This window comes from Pelodiscus sinensis, chromosome 4 (genome assembly GCF_049634645.1).
Source record: "Pelodiscus sinensis isolate JC-2024 chromosome 4, ASM4963464v1, whole genome shotgun sequence".
NCBI lineage: Eukaryota > Metazoa > Chordata > Testudines > Trionychidae > Pelodiscus > Pelodiscus sinensis.
Genome location: NC_134714.1, coordinates 45,330,973 through 45,351,853, shown reverse-complemented (window position 1 = coordinate 45,351,853; position 20,881 = coordinate 45,330,973). Strand labels below are relative to the sequence as shown.

Below are 20,881 nucleotides of genomic sequence, written 5' to 3'. Positions count from 1 at the left end.
AAAAAGTTTAAAGAAATGTGCTAAGAGCACAAACAATATTTAGAGACATGGCACAACAACTGTTTTTGATCAAACACACTACAAGGCCCACCAACAAAAGCAATAATATAGCGTTCAACCACAGTTAGAGAAATGCATGTTCTATGACAATACAGTTCTATAAAGCTTATAGGTTTGCCAGGTGTCCGGTTTTGAACCGGACAGTCCAGTATTTGAGCTTTCTGTTCAGGAAATAAATTGAGAAAATATAACTGAGAAAATATAAATGTCCGGTATTTTCTAAATAAGATGTAACGTAGATAGTGATGTAATGTCAAGTGTGTCCAGTATATCTGTTGAAACCATCTGGCAACCCTAAAAGCTTGTTGGGAATAGTGTTATAGTTGACGCATGTAGTACCATCTTATAGTTAAGGTTGACCAAAACATTCCATTACCAAACCTGTTTTCAGTTGCTTATAATTCTGCTAAATTTAAACTCAATCGAGTTTCTCCAGTCAGGTGTCTACTTCCAATGGAACTTTTTAAGTTTTAGCTAAAATCAGCGTGGATAAAAATAAATTAAAAAAATATTTTTTTTATTTCAATCAGATTTTTTTGTAAAATGCTTTTTGAGGGAAAAAAGCCTATGTAAAGATAATTTTAATTAAGATACATCATAGCTCTAAATATCTTATTATGGAATAGGATTTATAAATTCTAATGCTAATTCATGTAATGTTTAAGAAAAGTTTTGTAAATGAATTCCAATAGTTCATGAATTAGGAACCCAATCCTTTGGAGTTCCAGAGGCTTCTGTATAGAAAGATTAACCTAAATAATCTATCTATCCAATGGGACTCAGTGCTCAGTCTAGAAGATGCCATCAGAGATGCTTAGTTTTGCAGTTCTCAAACTGTGGATTTATGCTGCCAGAGATAACATGCTTGTTGATAGCAAAAATGTTTTAAACAAAATAAATAATATAGATAGCTGAGAAATAACAGACCTCAATCCTATTGTCCCTCTGCAAATTTGTGTATTAAGTATGTTAAGAACAGGCTATTTCATTAATCATGTACAGGCAGTCCCCGGGTTACATACAAGATAGGGACTGTAGGTTTGTTCTTAAGTTGAATTTGTATGTAAGTCGGAACTGGTACATATTGTAGGGGAAACTCTAGCCAAACATTTCTCCAGAGCTCAGTTTTATTCTCCCACACCTCACTTCCCTCAGTTCTTTATTCTCAAGCTGAGGTGTCTGCTGAGAAAAGCCGCTCCACATCTCCCTGGTCTGCTGGGGGGGGGGGTACGCTAGCTTCGCGTCTCCCTGGTCTGCTGGGAGGAAGCAGCTAGTGCGGGGTTGCCTTACCCCGTTTGTAAGTAAGGATCCGATGTAAGTCTGATCCATGTAACCCGGGGACTGCCTGTAGTCAATAAAAATTCTATCGACTACACAATTAGTAGATAAGAGAAGGTGCTCAGTCCTGGCTCACATGGGGGTCCGGGAGCTACCTCTACTGTGGCTCTGCAGTTTAAATGTAGAAAGAGCTGGGTAGGCAGGCAGCCCGGCGCCTACTACATTTAAACTGCAGAGCTGCTGTGGGGGTAGGTCCCGGACCCAGCGCAAGCCAGGACTGACCCAGGCTTGCTCAGTCCTGGCTCTCGCTGAGCCCAGCAGCCCCTGTCCACTCTGCCTGCGGGGGAGAGAGCAAGCAGGCAGCACCGCAGAGACAATGCTGGGGGAAACTAGCTTTTAAGCCAGCTCCCTGCAGAGCCAGCTTCTATTTCCTTCTCCTGCTTGCTGCCTCTGTATCAGATACAGAGGCAGCAACGGGGAGGGGGAAGCGAGTACAGACAGTCCCCGGGTTACGTACAAGATAGGGACTGTAGGTTTGTTCTTAAGTTGAATTTGTATGTAAGTCAGAACTGGTACATATTGTAGGGGAAACTCTAGCCAAACATTTCTCCAGAGCTCAGTTTTATTCTCCCACACCTCACTTCCCTCAGTCCTTTATTCTCAAGCTGAGGTGTCTGCTGAGAAAAGCCGCTCCGCGTCTCCCTGGTCTGCTTGGGGGGGGGGCGCTAGCTTCATGTCTCCCTGGTCTGCTGGGAGGAAGCAGCTAGTGCGGGGTTGCCTCACCCCGTTTGTAAGTAGGGATCCGATGTAAGTCGGATCCATGTAACCCAGGGACTGCCTGTTGTCAACTCAACTAAACAATAAGCCTAGGCTTATCAGTTAGCCAACTAAACTACTCACTTACATCCCTACTGTGTACATGGAGTTGATCTCTTACCTCTCTCTAAAAGTGCAAAGTTTCAAAAAGTTCAAGTAATAGAGCCAATATTTTAAATTTCTCATGTTGACATAGTTTACAGTCTATTGAATTTTTGTTTTAAAAAAAATAATTTTATCTATTTTAGTTAAAAACAATTCTAACAAAAACAAACTTGATTTTAAAAATATTATATGTTTGCTGTTGCAGAACAAAAGTCCAGAATACATAATATTGTTGTTTCAGTTAAATAAAACAATTTAAATTTCTGTCTGGTGATGGTTACCTCCTAATACAGCATAGCAAGAAGATCCTCCAAATATTAAGGATTAACCTGTTGAATTGGAGATAATAAACCTCCCAATAACTTCATACATATCTGCTTCAAATGAATAGAGTGACGTCTTTAATTCAATTCAATTGACTGCTTTAATTGAATTGAAATAAGCAAACAATCACTCATTTTCTGATATAGCTGTAAAACTCTGAAACGTTAAAAAAATCACCATTTAAAAATGTATAGTGTGTACCTTCTGAAAATGAAACCTACTTCTATCTCTGAGGTATGAAAAATATGTATAAGGCTATGACAACCAATAAGAATGCACTTTTATGTAGAAAACCATAATTAAATTTAGTCTTCCTGACTAGTGATTTAAATCATGACTTAAATCAATTTTAAATCAAATCCACCCTGGTCAAAATGGTTTGTTTCTGAAAACAAAGCTGGAGAAAATATGTTGTTTTATTCATGTTTATTCACATTCTTACAACTATTTCATTCACCAGAAACTCTTGGTGACTCCAAGCTTAGCAGCAAGAACTTGAAATATGAGGCAGGATGATCACCCTCATACCAGGGATGTATTGTTTGCTGTCCTGTGAATACCCTTCCAAATTTGATCAAGTTATGAGCCTCTGCAAATTTCAATTCACATATGGTCAATAAAGACTTGTTAGAGTACAACAGCTAAATTCTCTCAAAGCTCTCCTACACTGAGCCTACTCTGTTCCCACAGAATACAGGCAGTCCCCGAGTTACGCGGATCCGACTTATGTCGGATCCGCACCTACGAACGGGGCTTTCTCGCCCCGGAGCTCGCAGGCAGCGGGACCACCCAGAGCGCAGCGGTCCCGCCACCTCGACCTCCGGGATGAGAAAAGCTGCTCCGGGTGCCCCTGGTCTGCTGGGGACCGTCTCCAGCAGACCAGAGACACCGGGAGCAAAGCCGCAGCGGCGGCGGGGTCCCGCGCCTCTGAGGCTTTGCCAGAGCAAAGCCTCAGAGGCGCAGGACCCCGCCGCCGCTGCCGCTTTGCTCCCGGTGCCTCTGGTCTGCTGGGGACCATCTCCAGCAGACCAGGGACACCCGGAGCAAAGCCGCAGCGGCGGCGGGGTGCCACGCCTCTGAGGCTTTGCCAGAGCTGCGGCTTTGCTCCCCGTGTCCCTGGTCTGCTGGGGGGGGGGGGCGCAGCTAGTGCATGCCCCCTCCCCCCCCCCAGCAGACCAGGCTTTTATTGTGGACCCTGGGGTAGAGCAGCTGGGGTGCTGCCGGGTTGGTCCTGCAGGGACCTACCTGGCAGTCCAGCTGTTCTGTCCCAGGCTCGAGATTCAGCCGCTGTTGAAACTGATCAGGGGCTGATTCCAGGAAGCTGGGGGCAGAGCAATTCTGCCTCCAGCTTCCTGTAGTCAGCCCCTGGTCAGTTTCAGCAGCAGCGGCTGAATCTGGAGCCAGTTCCAACTTACATACAAATTCAACTTAAGAACAAACCTATAGTCCCTATCTTGCACATAACCCGGGAACTGCCTGTACTCACATGCTAACCCAGCACTGACATTCCCTGCAATTGCTACGGCTGGGCAGGCACCACTGTGGCACTACACACCAGAACTGAGAGCAAACACATGCTCTTCGTGTTCTCAGTGCTCCCCTTGCTTGCCCCTAGGCAATGAGAAAGATACAACCTGTCTCTACTGCAGAAAGGTAGGGAATAATTGGCAGGGGAAAACAGGTTGGGAGGACAGTAAAGGTGCTCAAGGATACAAGAGATAGCAGCAGCAGGCTGGAAATGGCCACTAGCAATAAAATGTATGAAGACAGAAGCAAGGGCAGAGAACCATGGGAAGGAGCTGAAGGTGGGGTTAGAGAATAGGTGCAACAGAGCAGAAGTTAGGCAGTTGGAATGGAATGGGCACACAGCAAAAGATCAGTAACCACTAGATAACATTTGCTACAGTGGTTAAAATGCCAGTGACCAGTCTATGCCACCACTGATAGCAGTGAAGTTGCACAATATAAGATTAAACACCAGGAGAATTTTCTCAAATTCTCAGCACAGACAAGCCTATGTTATAATATAGGCAAAGAGAAAATAAACAAAGTCCAGGATCAATCCATGTGGATCCAATGGCTATGCCCATAATTTCACATACTTACTTAGCCACTCAAATGATGAGCAAAATGCTTACTTTCTAAGATTGAAAAACTCACAGTCAGAATCATCCCCATGAGCACATCTACATGGGAATGAAGATTTGCCTTAGTGGAGAGTAGGCAATGGCACACAAAGGCATAGAAGTTCTGGAAGAGGAGGAAATCTTTAAAATAGGGTACATATGAACCATCTAAATCAGGGGTCTCAAAGTCCTAGCCTGTGAGCCATCCCTGGCTGGAGCAGTTGTGTGATCCTGCCTAGCAGGTCCCCAGCAGACTGTGGATGGGGGAGCTGCCCAGTCCCATTCACCAAGACTTGCCCTTTCCTGGCGTCAGCCCGCCCTCTCCCCCCATGGCACACTGTTCCCCGAGGAATGCAGCTGCAGGGATTACTGGGGAGAAGGACCTAGCATGGGAAAGCAGTAGTGGCGGAGGCTACAGGAAAGCAGAGCACATAGTGCATCATGAATGGTGTGGAGCAGTGGTACCCAAAGTGGTGCCGGTGGGCACCATGGCACCCGCCGGGGCATTTATATGTGCCCGCCGCGTGACCAAGGCCAGCCCAAGCCATTCTTGCACCCCAAGCCCCAGGCGCGCAGCGAATGCGCGGCCCCCACCCAGGGCATACGGCGCATGTGCAGCACCAGCCCCGGGTGCGTTGCACAGGCGCACCTCACCCACAGGCACGTGCATGGCTCCACCCAGGACGTGTGGCGCATGCATGGCCCCACCCCCAGGCGCCCAACAGCCCCAAAAGGTTGGGGACCACTGGTGTGGAGCAAGAGGACAGGGAAGTGTCATATGCTCCTTCGTACAATGTAAGAACCAGGAGTCATATGTTAAAGTAATAGACAGCAGGTTCAAAACAAACAAAAGGGAGTACTTCTTCAAACAATACACAGTCAAACAGTGGCACTCGTTGCTACAGAATATTGTGAATGTCCAAACTGGGGTTCAGAAAAGAATTAAATAAATGTGTGGAGGACAGGTTCATCAGTGGCTATTAGCCAAGATGGTCACGGACGTAACCCCGTGTTCTGGACGTTCCTGAACCTCTGACTATCAGATGCTGAGATTGAGCCACCATTTTTGTCCTCTCAATAACTACTATGTTCTGTTTATTCACTCTGAAGCATCTGGCATTGGCCACTGTCAGAAGGGGTTAAATTAATAGGGATTGCCTATCTCCTAGAACTGGAAGGACCTTGAAAGGTCATCAAGTCCAATCCCCTGCCTTCACAGCAGGACCAAGTACCATCCCAAGTACCTAAGGGTGAAGTCCTTAGGCTTCAGCTTTGGGCCCTTCTGCCCAGAGCAGTGGGGCTTGGGCTTGAACCCCTGAAAGATGGCAAAATTTGGGTGAGCTCAGGCTTTGATCCCTCATCCAGGGTCTGTGTAGTAATTTTTGCTGTCAGAATGGGGACATTTTGCAATGAGGTTTGAAAACCACTGAGCTAAGGGGACCACTGGTCTGATCACTATGGCCATTCTTGTGTTCTAACGTATAAATAGCGCACTAACACCAACTCTATTAAAAACATAAGTGAAAATCTGAAATTAAAATACAGTGTTTCAAAGCTAACTCTTTTTTTTGGCATGGTATCTTTTAAAATGTCTTCTTTGCCCTTCATTTCTCCCCTACTTTGAAAGCTCTATGTAGTCTTATTTTAATTCCCTTCTTTACTTGGTTACATGCTCTACAGGGGGCAAGGTACACATACACTGTATGGTGACTCATAAAAATGAAGAGCATGTATTCATACAAAGCCACATAACATGCAATGAGTTAAATGCAGTTACATATCTAACGTTTTGTCTAAACTTGCAATCAGAGGGGATGTACCGGGGACATGAAGGACAACAAATCCGCCCAAATGGCCTCGCTGGTCCCTGTGTTTTGGGGGACCTTGCAGGGCTGAGAACATCCTAGGGTGCCCTGGCAAAACTGCAGGAATTGGGGGCAGGGACCCGTCACTCATCGGGGGGGAGGGGCAAGCGGAGAAACCTAGCCCCAGCCCACTCCGCATCCTCTGCTCCCAACTGCTAGGGGACTTGTGGGGTGGGATGGAACCACCTCCCACACTCACCAGAACACAGCAGTACTCCAGACCTGCTTTCTAAGTGCCCTCCATTAAGGACTGATTTTAATAGCAAAGTTTTCCCATCTAAGGAGGGGAAGACTTTTGCTGAAGATGGGTTTGCCCACAAGTAGTTTTTGTAGTGCTGACTGTAACTATTTAGGAACTGCCCATGGCCCTTCCAATCCCCCCTGTGGGTACAGTAATACCAGTAAACGGTGCTTATATCTGATTTCTTAAAAATAACAGATATAAGCTATTTCAGTATAAGCAGCTTTAGATTAGTTAGTATAACCACATACTGTAGGGGCTTGTATCACTTTTAACTATTCTTTGCTGTGTCAGCAGGAAAGAAGCATCCATGATCCAAGTCTTGCAGACCAGGCAGAAGTATAACCCATTAGCAAACTGGCCGATTGTTGTTCTTGAATGGCCAGTGTCCCAAATTCCAGCCTCACGGCCAAAGGAAAGGACTCTGACATGCTGAGTCCCCTAAATCACAGGCACGAGGAGAGGGGCATGCAATGGTGTCTCTGCATGAATACCCCAGCCCATAACAAGGGTGTGACAGGGCTTTAACTCCCTACATTTCCCAAATCTCATGCACTGGGGGTGGACGCCCTGCATCCCCCCAACATCTACTAACACGTTAGGGAGAGGTCCTTACACCCACCTTCCAACCCACAGACAACTGGCGGCACCACCAGCCCTCGGACCCTCCTCAACACAGAGACAACCGGAGTAGAGGCTCCCTGCACCACCACTCCCTACACACACACAACGCTCAGCCCACAGACAATTGTGGCGGAGGAGAGGGTCGCTCCTAGGAAAGGGGTCTCCCTGCACCACATACAAGCCGCTAGCAGCGGGGGTCTCCCTAAGACACCTCCCACAGGCAGCTGGAGAGGGCTCCCCGCAACACACAGTCCCAAGGCAGGAGCGCTGGGGGATTCTAGCGCCCTGCACCCCCAAGTCGCGGTTCCGGGGTGCTGGACTCCCGCGCCCCCTTGCTGCCCAGCCCCTCCCTAATTGTTATTAAACTACTCGGCCTCAGCCCCGCTCACCTGCCAGTGTCCCAGCCTCAGCGCCACCGCCTGACTCACTCGCTCACTCACTGAACCCAGCGGCCCCGCGCTGCCGACGCGACAACATGGCTGATGGGAGAGTCCATGCCACGTCAAGGGGCAGAGAGCACTGCGCGGCCCGGGCCCTGGGCTGCGCCTTCCCCGCCGTGGGGTCTCCGCGGGGAGGAGTGCAGGCGCCCCCGCCCATGGCTCCCCCTACTGATCCGCCCCCGCCCTGCAGGCCGAGAGTCCCGGAGCAACTGAGTCCGAATTGATTCCCGCGAACGAGTGTCTGGCTGACCCTGCTCTGCAGCTGGTGCTGCCGCCTACCACAGGCTTCTGACATCCTTCTGATCCGGGACTTCTGCCAGAACTGAGCATGGGGGGGCTCCCTGCACCCGCACGCCCCCCCCCCACACACACACACAGAGACAGCTGACTGGGTATCAGGGGGCTCTCAGGCCTGCTCCGCACCCACATCCCCAATCCAGAGATAATTGGGGTGTGGAACTCTCTGCACCCACACCACTAGCTCCCAGACAAATGGGCATGGGTGACTCCTTGCACCTACACCCCACCCAAGAACCACTGGGTGTGGACAGTGTTCCCTGTATGCTGAGCACTTGGGAGACTGCCCAGGAGAGATTCAAATGCTACCAGATGATTAGCAGAGTGCCCACAACAAGCACAGTCAGCAGTATGTGTTTCTACTGGTGGTGTACATTCACACATATAACAAAATTTATTCTGCACATGTAAACCTACATTGCAGGGACACCCTGTCATTCACAAAAGTTCTCTAATGTTTCTCCCATGCACATGGAGTCTGCCATTCTTCTACTATACACAAAGGTTCTGATGTGGCACTGCCATTGATTTAAATGGGCTTTGGATCAACCCTGCCTAAATCAGTCATAAATCCTCTCTGACAATGTCTATTGAGGGCCCAAATATGGTGTAAATTTGAGTTTACTGCAGATTTACACTGGTAATTGCAAATAGAATTTGGCCATAAATTAAGGACATACTATCAAGACCCCTGTCCTATTCATTGCATATTGCTGACTCATTCAGGCCCCAGTACATGGAAACACTTTAGCACTGATCTGGCTGAGTAGTGTATAGTCTCATATACCCAAATATAAACTTAAAGCGCTTCAGTGGTTCAAGAAGGACTTTGTTGCACAAAGCATGAGGCAGGGGTTCTGGGAGAAAATATATATATATATGAGAAATTAAATATCTTAATAGTGCTGAATACACTATTAAAATTAGGTTGTTTTTTTTTCAGAGAGGAAGGTTTTCAAGTACTTGGCTGGAATCCACCTTTTCCAGTCTTTTATTGCTTGTAATATCTGGAAGCGCTTCATAATTAGTCATTCTTAATTATTTTTCTATCTTTTTGGTTGTGTGTTTCTGAGGTTTTCTTATTGTTTTAGAATTTCTAATTCTAAATGTTTGTATACAGTGTTGATATCAATCTCAAAATGGTTGAAAATTATTTTTGATTAACATCCACCAGAGGGAGCTTTAACTTTTATTTTTTTAACATGGCTAACAATGATGTTCTGTATATATATTAATAGCTCTACCACAGATGTAATTATATTTATATGGTTATAAAGTATTACGAAACCATTATATGACTATTTATTTATTTTACGTACCTACACACATGTATAAGTATATATAGACACACACACACACACACACACTTTTGTTCTCAGTCTATGGTACATTTCAGATAAACTCTTTGTACAGAGAAGATAGCTAGAACTAGAGTAGCCAGTCCTCCAGGATTGTCCCAGAGTCTCCAGGGATGAAATATTAATCTTTAGATAAAGATTATGTCTTGCTATGAGATCTCCAACCAAAAGTGGCAACCTTAACAACATTCCCAAATTCCACAAATTCACTTTGTAATACTGTATATAGTCTATATTTTAGGATTGTATTTAATAGGTCCTTTGGGTGCTTTTTATTCTGTAAAATGGTATGAATATTTTCTCAGAATTGCTTTTTCTAACTGATTTCAAAATTACTCTCTTTATGAATTGTTTAGGCTGATTGTATGTTATGTAGAAGCAGTATTCATTTTCTTATTTCTAAAAGTATAATAATACTGTGTTTCCCCGTTTAGATCAATAACCAGCACATGTTCTAAATATCAATGCTTAGTTCCCACCAATAATCTGCTTTATTTCTTCCAGGAACAGTTATTGTTTCTACAGCTTAATGAAATAGATTGATAGAATACTTGTGTTATTTTAAATTGATAAGATTGCTTATTTTAGTTTTAATAACTAAAGTTTGCATACACTTGTATGTACTGTTTTTCAACAGATTATTTTAGTTCATAAACCCAACTGTCACCTCTTAGTTATGAGAGCAAAAAGGTGGGTGAGGAAATATCTTAATTTGGACCAACTTCTGCTGATAGAAGAGACAAGCAAACACTTCAGACCTCTCACTTATTTCAGAGTAATGATACCAGATTAGTTATATGTACATAAAATGAAAATTCTGTATTATGCATGTATTAAGTTTAGCCTCTAAATTACTATAGTTTAAGTGTAACATACAATATTTAAAAATATTAAATATTTGTATATAGTAATGGAATTGTATAATAATAAATAAATGGATAGAGGGGACCAGAAGCACTGGCTCTCTGATTTCCTGAGCACTCCACCCCCTCCCTCAAGGCCCCATCCTGCTCCATTCCATTCACTCCGCCTTTTCCTGTTCTTGCTCAACCCTTTCTCTCCCAGAAAACAGGTGGAAGGAAAGGGGAGGAGCTGATCAGTGGAGCCCTACAGAAGGGACATCGGGGTGATTGCCTAAGTATCCAAGCAGTGCTATTTATATTCAAGGACATATCTTATATTAGAAAGATATTTTTACACTTTTCATTTCTTCAAATGACCTAGAATCATAGAATCATAGAACTGGAAGAGACCTCAGAAGGTCATCAAGTCCAGCCCCCTGTTCTAGGCAGGACCAATTCCAACTAAATCATCCCGGCCAGGGCTTTGTCAAGCTGAGACTTAAACACCTCTAGGGATGGAGACTCCACTACTTCCCTAGGTAACCCTTTCCAGTGCTTCACCACCCTCCTAGTGAAATAGTTTTTCCTAATATCCAACCTGGACCTCTCCCACCACAACTTGAGACCATTGCTCCTTGTTCTGCCATCTGTCACTACTGAGAACAGCCTCTCTCCATCCTCTTTGGAACCTCCCTTCAGGAAGTTGAAGGCTGCTCAAATCCCCCCTCACTCTTCGCTTCTGCAGACTAAACAGACCCAAGTCTCTCAGCCTCTCCTCATAAGTCATATGCTCCAGCCCCCTAATCATTTTGGTTGCCCTCCGCTGGACCCTCTCCAATGCGTCCACATCCTTTTTGTAGTGGGGGGCCCAGAACTGGACACAATACTCCAGATGCGGCCTCACCAAAGCCGAATAAAGGGGAATGATGACATCTCTGGATCTGCTGGCAATGCTCCTCCTAATGCAACCTAAATGCCATTAGCCTTCTTGGCTACAAGGGCACACTGTTGACTCATATCTAGCTTCTCATCCACTGTAACCCCCAGATCCTTTCCTGCAGAACTACTACTTAACCGGTTGGTCCCCAGCTTGTAACTATGCTTGGGATTCTTCCGTCCCAAGTGCAGGACTCTACACTTGTCCTTGTTGAACCTCATCACATTTCTTGTGGCCCAATCCTCCAATTTGTCTAAGTCATTCTGTACCCTATCTCTGCCCTTAAGGGTATCTACCTCTCCCCCCAGCTTAGTGTCATCCGCAAACTTGCTGAGGGTGCAATCCATCCCCTCATCCAGATCATTAATAAAGATATTGAACAAAACCGGTCCTAGAACCAAACCTTGGGGCACTCCGCTAGAAACCGACCACCATCCTGACATCGAGCCATTGATCACTACCCGCTGGGCCCGGCCTTCTTGCCATCTTTCTATCCATCTTACCGTCCATTTATCCAATCCACAATCCCTTAACTTGCTGGCAAGAATATTGTGGGAGACCGTATCAAAAGCCTTGCTAAAGTCAAGGTATATAACATCCACTGACTTCCCCATGTCCACCGAGCCAGTTACTTCATCATAGAAGCTAATCAGATTGGTCAGGCACGACTTGCCCTTTGTGAATCCATGCTGACTATTCCTAATCACTTTCCTCTCATCCAAGTGCCTCAATATGGATTCCTTAAGGATCCCTTCCATGATTTTTCCAGGAACCGAGGTAAGACTGACCGGCCTATAGTTCCCTGGATCATCCTTCTTCCCTTTTTTGAAGATGGGCACTACATTTGCCTTTTTCCAGTCATCAGGGATTTCTCCCGATCTCCACGACTTTTCAAAGATAATAGCCAAAGGCTCCACAATGACATTTGCCAACTCCCTCAGTACCCTCGGATGCACTAAGTCCGGACCCATGGATTTGTGTATGTTTAGCTTTTCTAAATAGTTCCTAACCTGTTCTTTACCCACCACGGGCTGTCCATCTTCATCCCATCTTGCGTCACTTAACGCAGAAGTCCAGGAGCCGACCTTGTCCGTGAATACAGAGGCAAAGAAAGCATTGAGTACTTCAGCTTTCCCCACATCATCTGTCACTAGGTTACCTCCTTCATCCATTAGGGGCCGCACACCCTCTCTGATCACCTTCTTCTTGTTAACATGCCTGTAGAAACCTTTCTTGTTATCCTTCACATCCTTAGCCAGTCGCAATTCCATTTGCGCTTTCGCCTTCCTGATAACCCCCCGGCATTCTCGAGCTATACCTTTAAACTCCTCCCTGGTCATTTGTCCAAGTTTCCACTCTTTGTAAGCTTCCTTTTTGTGCTTAAGTTCACCAAGAATTTCCCCTGTAAGCCAGTCCGGTCTCCTACCATGTTTGCCTCTCTTGCTACGCGTCGGGATGGTTTCTTTCTGTGCCTTCAATAAGGCTTCTTTAAAATACTGCCAGCTGTCCTGGACTCCTTTCCCCTTCATGTTAACATCCCAGGGGATTCTGCCCATCAGATCTCGGAGGGAGTCAAAATCTGCTTTTTTGAAGTCCAAGGTGTGTACTTTACTACTCTCTTTTCTTCCTTTGGTCAGGATCCTGAAATCTACCATCTCATGATCACTGCTTCCCAGGTTGTCACCAACCTCCACTTCCCCTATTAGTTCCTCCCTGTTTGTGAGCAGAAGGTCAAGCTGCACACAGCCCCTGGTTGGATCCTTCAGCACCTGTGTCAAGAAGTTATCCCCAACATTCTCCAAAAACTTCCTGGATTGCCTGTGTACTGCCGTATAGGTTTCCCAGCAGATGTCAGGGTGATTAAAGTCCCCCACAAGAACCAGGGCCTGCGATCTGGAAGCTTCGCTCAGTTGTCCGAAGAAAGCCTCATCTACCTCATCCACCTGATTCGGTGGCCTGTAGAAAACACCAGCCACAACATCAATGCTGTTGTTTGCTCCTTTAAACTTAACCCATAGACTCTCAACAGGTTTTTCTCCCTCTTTATACTGGAGTTCAGAGCAATCGTAGTGCTCTCTTACATATAGTGCAACTCCTCCTCCTTTTCTCCCCTGCCTGTTGTTCCTGAACAGTCTATACCCTTCCATGACAGCACTCCAGTCACGCGAGTCATCCCACCAAGTCTCTGTTATCCCAATTAAATCATATTTCTTGGTCTGGGCCAGGGCCTCCAGTTCTTCCTGTTTGTTGCCCAGGCTTCTCGCATTAGTGTACAAACACTTCAGGTAACCAGTTGATCGTCCTATCTTCTCCATTCGAAACATAGGTCCTCCTTTCTTGCCCCTTCCTCTCTGCATTTCTTCCCAGAATCCGACTTTCCCACTCCCCTCAGGGTTTTGGTCACCATCCCCCGACGAACGTAGTTTAAAGCCCTCCTCACTAGGTTTGCAAGCCTGCCCGCGAAGATGCTCCTTCCTCTCTTCATTAGGTGGATCCCATCTCTTCCTAACAATCCTTGCACCCGGAACAGAGTCCCATGGTCGAAGAAACCAAAGCCCTCTCTGCAACACCATCTGCGCAACCACGTATTTATGTCCTCAATTCGACGATCCCTGCCCAGTCCTTTCCCTTCAACAGGGAGGATGGAGGAGAATACCACTTGCGCTCCAAATTCTTGGATCCTTCTTCCCAGCGCTACATAATCCGCAGTAACACGCTCAAGATTATTCTTGGCCATATCATTAGTTCCCACGTGGAGAAGCAGGAAGGGGTAGCGATCCGAAGGTTTGATCAGCTTGGTAAGCCTCTCAGTGACATCCTGAATGCGAGCTCCCAGTAAGCAGTACACCTCTCGAGATTCCAGGTCCGGACGGCAGAGGGATGGCTCAGTCCCTCTTAGAAGGGAGTCCCCGACCACCACCACCTGTCCCTGATGTGCAAGATACTGTTCAGGAAAGTAAGGACTTTTAAGCAGAGATGGAGCTAACTATAAAGGAAGGAGAAGAGCATATTTGGATACAGACTAACCTAGTGAGAAGGGCTCTAAACTAGGTTTGAAGGGGGTAAGTGACCAAAGTGCACAGGTAAGTCAGAAAAATGTTGTCTCTGTGACCGGGGAGAAGGGTCAGAATTTGGGAGAGCATGGGCTGTTATAAAAGGGATAAAAGAGAGACAACACAGGACTGGGGGAGAAATCAAATAAGTATCTTAGATACAAACATAAGAAGTATGGGGAATAAGCAGGAAGAACTTAAAGTGACAGTAAATAAACACAACTATGATATAGTTGGTGTTACAGAGTCTTGGTGGGATAATACACACAATTGGAATATTGTTATAGAAGAATACAGCTTGTTCAAGAAGGCCAGGCTGGGAGAAAAGAAAGGAAGTGTTGCCTTATATATTAAAAATGTATACACTTTGACTGAGATTGAGATGGGAATAAGAAACAAACATGTTAAAAGACTCTGGGTAACAATAAAAGGGTAAAAACTCAGGGTGATGTCATGGTAGGGGCCTATTATAGACCACCTAACCCCTAATCAAGAAGAGGTGGATGACGATTTTGTTAGTTTAAAAAAAGTATCCCAATCACAAAACTTGGTGGTGACCGTAGGCTTCAACTACCCAGACATCTGTTGGGAAAGTAACACAGCAGAGCACAGATTCTCCAACAAGTTCTTGGAATGTATTGGAGATAATATTTTATTTTCAGAAGGTTAAGAAAGCTATTAGCAGAGAAGCTGTTCTTGGTTTGATTTTGATAAACAAGGAGGAATTGGTTGAGAATTTGAAAGTGGAAGGTAGCTTGGATGACAGTGATCATGAACAATAGAGTTAATGATTCTAAAGAATAGTAGGAGCAACAACACCAAAATAAAGACAATGGATTTCAAGAAGGCAGATTTTAGCACACTTAGGGAGTTGGTAAGTAAGATCCCATCGGAAGCAAGTCTAAGAGGAAAAATAATTGATGACAGTTGGCAGTTTTTAAAGAGACAATGTTAAGGACAGAAGAGCAAATTATTCCACTGCATAGGAAAGATAAAAGGTATGACAAGAGATCACCCTGGCTTAACCAAGAGATATTCAATTATCTAAAAATCAAAAAAGAGTTCTACAAAAAGTGGAAACTAGGTCAAATTGCAAATATATATAGTAGGGATGTAAGCGACTATTTGAGTAGTTGACTACCTAATAAGCCTAGGCTTATCGGATGGTCAAGTCAATACTCCACTAGTCACTTCCCGTCCACTTGCTGCCTCTATTAGAAAGGCAAAGGCACAAAAGGAGCTCACTATAGCTAAAGACATAAAGGGTAACAATAAAACATTCTACAAATACATTAGAAGCAAGAGGGAGACCAAGCATAGAGTAGGCCCATTTCTCAGTGAAGAGGGAAAATCAATAACAGATAATGTGAAAATGGCAGAGGTGCTTAATGACTTTTGTGTTTCGGTTCTCACTAAGAAGATTGGTGGTCACCAGACACCTAACATGGTGAATGCCAGTGAAAATGGGGTAGGTTCAGAAGCTAAAATAGGGAAAGGACAAGTTAAAAATTACATAGACAATATACATGTCTACAAGTCACCAGGGCCTGATGAAATGCAGCCTAGAATATTCAAGGCACTGATTGATGAGATATCTGAGCCATTAGCCATTATCTTTGAAAAGTTATGGAATATGGGAAAGATTCTAGAAAACTGGAAAAGGGTAAATATAGTGCCCAACAATAAAAAGGGAAATAAATTGCAGCAAGAGAGATCTAGGTTAGAAATAAGGAAAAAGTCCTTTACAGCATGGTTAAGCACAGGAATAAATTGCCTAGGGAGACTGGGGAATCTCCATCATTGGAGATTTTTAAGAGCAGATTAGAGAGACATCTGTCAGGGATGGTTTAAATAATACTTAGTCCTTCTGCCATCAGTGCAGATGACTGTACTAGATGATTTTTCAAGGTTTCTTCAAGTTCTGTGATTCTATGATTATGTTCCTAAATGAATTCATTTAAATGTAGGCCTGCCCATTGGGAGAGGGGAGAGAAAAGGGGGCAACTGTCCTCTGGCCCTGAGATTCAAAAGGACCCGAAGCTCCCAGCTGCTGCCATTGATGCTGTGGCAGTGGCAATGCCCAAACCCCAGAGACATTTAAATCACTGCCAGAGTGACACGCAGCATGCTCTGGGTGGCATAGGGCTGCCTGAGGAAGAGGGAGCACTGCATAGCACACTCCAGACAGCATTGAGGGAGGGGACCATTGTCTGGGAGGCACTAAGGGCCTTGCCCACCCCTTTCTAGAAGCATGGAGCTGGTCCCTCCACAATTTGCTCAGGGACCCTGCGTGGCTATGGGCTGCCCTTTTCAAATGCAATTTTTCCAACATACTTTAGCAAGCAACAATAGCGTTTAGCCCTCAATGTATCAGAGTTTTTGTTTAGGCTACAAGCTACTGTATCCGTTTTTATTTTCTTCCAAGAACTGGTGATTAAATTTACAAAGCAATGTTACCACACCAGAATGGTTTTATCCAACAAGTCTGAGAGAAAGGATTTAAAAAGCTGTGGTCTTTTCTGAGTAATTTTATTCATTGTGGGGAGCAAAACACTATCATCTTGCTTGCATTTTTTCTCAGAGAATCTGAAAACGTGTCACATGATAATAACCGCCTAGAATCAGTGAAACAATATCAGTGACCATAACATCATTATATCTATTATTTGTATTTTAGCTGTGAAATCCTGTACAACTACTATTTTCAATACTATCCATCTTATGGTCTGAATGACTGGGCTGACTTCATATCTTAAAAGAGCTTGCAGACCAAAACAGGGTCCCATGTTTCCTAAATGGAGAAATTCTGAGTTCCTCCACACACTCTAATTCCACTATCAGTTGGAAGAAATATTGAGGTGTGAGTTGAGAGTATGCACTGTGTAGATACCCCATCATGCAAAAAAAAATGGTTGGAGCCCCAAATAGTTGGTTGTCAGATGCTGTTAAACCAGATGAAAAATTCCCTTAATATTATGGTTTCTGAGAGTACTCAGATGTTATAGTGATTGCCCAAAGAAACAGTGTAAAGAGAAAAGAAATGAGGGTCAAGGACAGAGCCCCGGCGTAGCCCTGTAAACCTCATCAGAGAGGAGCACTTGACAACAATCACTGAAAAATGGTCAGAGATGAAGGAGGAAAATCAGGAGGGTACAATATAGTGAAAACCCATTGAGGATAAGAAGTATGAAATATTTTTGTTACCAGTCACTGTAAAAAAATATTTTATAAGGCCTCAATCCCACATTTCTTGTACCCTGAATAGCACTTCAGGAAGATGCACAGATTTTGTAGTGATGGGGACCTTAGAGAGAAGCAAAAGTACTTGGATGAACACATAGATACATATTGGAATGATAAACGAGTCCAAAAACAACAGTCAGAAAATCTCTTATCTGTTATCCCCTGGTGTTACTATACATAGTAATTCCACTTTGCTTTTCTTACCTTATTGCAATATGTTACAGATTCACTTGTTAGTTTTTTGAATCATCAGTTCACATCCACGGGTGGCAACTCACCTCTTCTTCAAGAAATTACTCCTTTGTAACTCCAGGGCAATTGATAAAGAGAGAGAATATTCAGCTCTGGCTGTTTTCTTTTCTTCCTCCACTGAATCATATAGAGCTCTGTCAGATATTTCATGAATTCCATTATTAAATCTTGTTACTTGATACTCTTAATAGACCTTGGAAATCCACCAGTGTTTCCTGTAACAGTAAGTTTAAAAGTAAGTAGTTAATTCAAATAATATTATTCTGCTTCAAAAAGCAGTATTAGAAATGTTTAGGGAAAAAAAAATCTAGATCACTAAAAAGTTGCATACATTTACGCTTGCTGCATCAAAGTCCCTGGTTCTCTTTGTTTTTATAATTCTTGTCTTCACACCAAGTAAAGTCATAGATCTTAAAATATGAATATTTTCAAAAAATCCATTTACATTTTGACAAAGTTAAGGATTTATCTTTTCCACTGTGTCAAACTCTCCTGAAATCCAATGTAGTTTTGATTAAGCTGGTTTTATTTCAGACAATGTTCAAACTTGTCACGTGCACTAATAGGAAGTTACATCCTGGTTTTAGAGTAAAGCTGCCTGTTACACATAAATAATTATGAGAAACACCTTAAAAGCAAATAAAAATGAATGGAGAGGAAAGCTGAAAGTCATTGCTTGTTCAGAACTGCTAAAATATAGAAAAAACAACCAAAAGTGCCTTTCAGATAGGGCATTTATTGTAGCTAAGAAACAACCTAAGTGCTGTAAAATTTAAAAATCCTTGCACTGACTCTTCAGGAATAAGTACATAAGCTATTTGTATCATTGCCTAGAGTTATTAATTATTATTATTATTATTTTATTTATTTAAATAGTGCAGAGCTTTTTAGCCATAGATCTCAAGGACCCTTACAGAGAAGGGAAGTAGCATTATTCTCATTTGACACAGAGAACTGGGAAAGTTTTATGTAAGTTCTCTATAACGTATGTTGTTGTTTTCTAAATACCACTTAGTCTTCATTTAGGATATCCTGTGCGTGTGTCATCTTTTGTCTGAAATGTATTCTCACTTGATGGAGAAAATAAAACAGCTGCCTCAACTAAAACAACTGGTCTTAAGATGTAGTAAAGTTAGTTTATTTCTCTGAGACATGGCCCAAAACACTGGCAATGGATCCCTGTCTAAAAGAGTATGTCTAACACAGCAGCATTATTTCGGAATAACTGGTGTTATTCTGAAATAACATAGTGTGCATCTACACTACAAGCCTTTATTTTGAAATAATGTCAAGCTAGAGGACTTCTTACTCCGACTCATGGTAACCCTCATTTCACAAGAAATAAGGGAAGTTGAAGGAAGAGTGTTCTTCCTTTGACTTCCTGCTGTGTAGACAGTGCCAAAAGCCGAATTAAGCTATTTTGACTTAAGCTACGCAATTGACACAGTTGAAGTTGCGTAGCTTAATTCAACTTTAGCCCTGCTGTGTAGACATGCCCTAAGAGTCCAGTTCCTATCAGCCTCCTAATTACACTTATCTTTCCTTCTGCAGAAAGCAAAGGAGAACGGCTAGATGAGACAGGTTGGAAATAAAAAAAGAATTACTAACCTCTATTGACTTAAATGGAGAAAGATTGAATCTTAAGCACTGGTGTTGAAAAAAATACTTGCTAATGCTGATATTTAGGTTAGAGAACACTGCCTTGATCTTTTAAAATTATTATTAAAGAGCTATCTAGATTTAGTGGAGTTTTGATGATTTAATTGCTCTGCCATTTGTAGATTAACGTCACAGAACTATCTGGGCACAAGTGTGTTTGGTATATATAATATTGCTTGTTGTTTCTGTATGTTAAGCCAAAGGTTAGCCCTTCAAGAGGTTTTCTCATAGGGGCCAAGATGGTGTAGAAACTTCTTACTCTCTACTCCAATCCCAATCCATCATTCCACTTTGACACATCAGTCCCCCTAAAGGCAATGATGAGACATAAATCTGTTGGCCAACTGTTACATTTCATTTTGCCATTTATTGGCCATAGTGACAGCAAACTCAGGCTATGTCTAGACTACATTCCTTTTTCGAAAGAGGAATGTAAATGAAGCAAATTGAAAGTGCAAATGAAGCGTGGATTTAAATATCCTGCACTTCATTTGCATATTTGCATCCAAGCACTTTTTCAAGAAAGGGTTTTTCAAAAGTGAAAGCGCAGCCTAGACGGGATCCTTTGGGGGAAAAAAAACCCTTTTTCAAAATAACCCGTATTCCTGAAAAAATGAGGAATACGGATTCTTTTGAAAAAGGTTTTTTTCCAGAGACCTGATTGACTATGTGCAGCACATGATACGGAACCAGGACGAACTATAAGGCAATGGCCCGTGATGAGAAGAACTACTACCAGGACACACCCAAGCAGATCAAGAGCAAGATCAGTGCGTATAAGCGCTTCTACCCAGAGGAGTTCTAGGCTTTCACTGCATCCCTGCAGCCAGAGAAGATGGACCAACAGTGACTGCTCCCACCCTGCCCTGTTGGACCCACCCACAGCTGCCACCTCAGGGTACACAAGGGCAGACTGTCCCTGTTCTGCAGGGGCTGTTAAACCATCGGTGGGCAGAGGCTCTGGGGCCTGTGGCCAGAGCGCTGAATTAGATGTAGTTTATGGAAAGGATCCAGCCTCTGGGGAAAAGGGGGGGGGATGAGCATGCGCTAGAAGGGGCTCCTCGGGACGGTGCAGCTGGGCAGATGGCCACTGTCTCTGCACGCTGGGGGTGAAGGGATGAGACTTGTGTCCTGCAGCTGTGACTTGCAATAAATCACAATGCCCTCCGTTTGTCCCAAGAGCATATGGAAAATAAGGCACGATGCTGTTTAAAAGGGAATACGCCCTTTTACGCCATGCTTTGGTCATGATCCTAAATGATACACTTCCTGGCAGCAGATGACCCTGGGCACGATCATTGTTGCCACGGGAGTCAGCGGGCCTGCTACAGCCTGGGGCCAGGACCACATGATGCAACCGG

The 20,881-nt window shown here is 44.0% G+C and overlaps 1 protein-coding gene across 2 annotated transcripts in view; it reads right to left on the bottom strand.

Annotated features, from left to right (window-relative positions):
• The window catches only part of SEC23A (SEC23 homolog A, COPII component), a 56,374-nt gene extending 48,146 nt beyond the window's left edge, over nt 1-8,228 (bottom strand). Inside the window, exon 1 of one of the 2 annotated variants that reach the window (XM_075926896.1) lies at nt 8,130-8,228. The gene's annotated coding sequence lies outside the window, so the exon portion shown is untranslated. Of the gene's footprint in view, nt 1-7,828; nt 8,036-8,129 lie in introns of those variants that run through there. The other variant, XM_006117709.2, reaches the window with a different exon arrangement.
• Nucleotides 8,229-20,881: the final 12,653 nt, after the last annotated feature.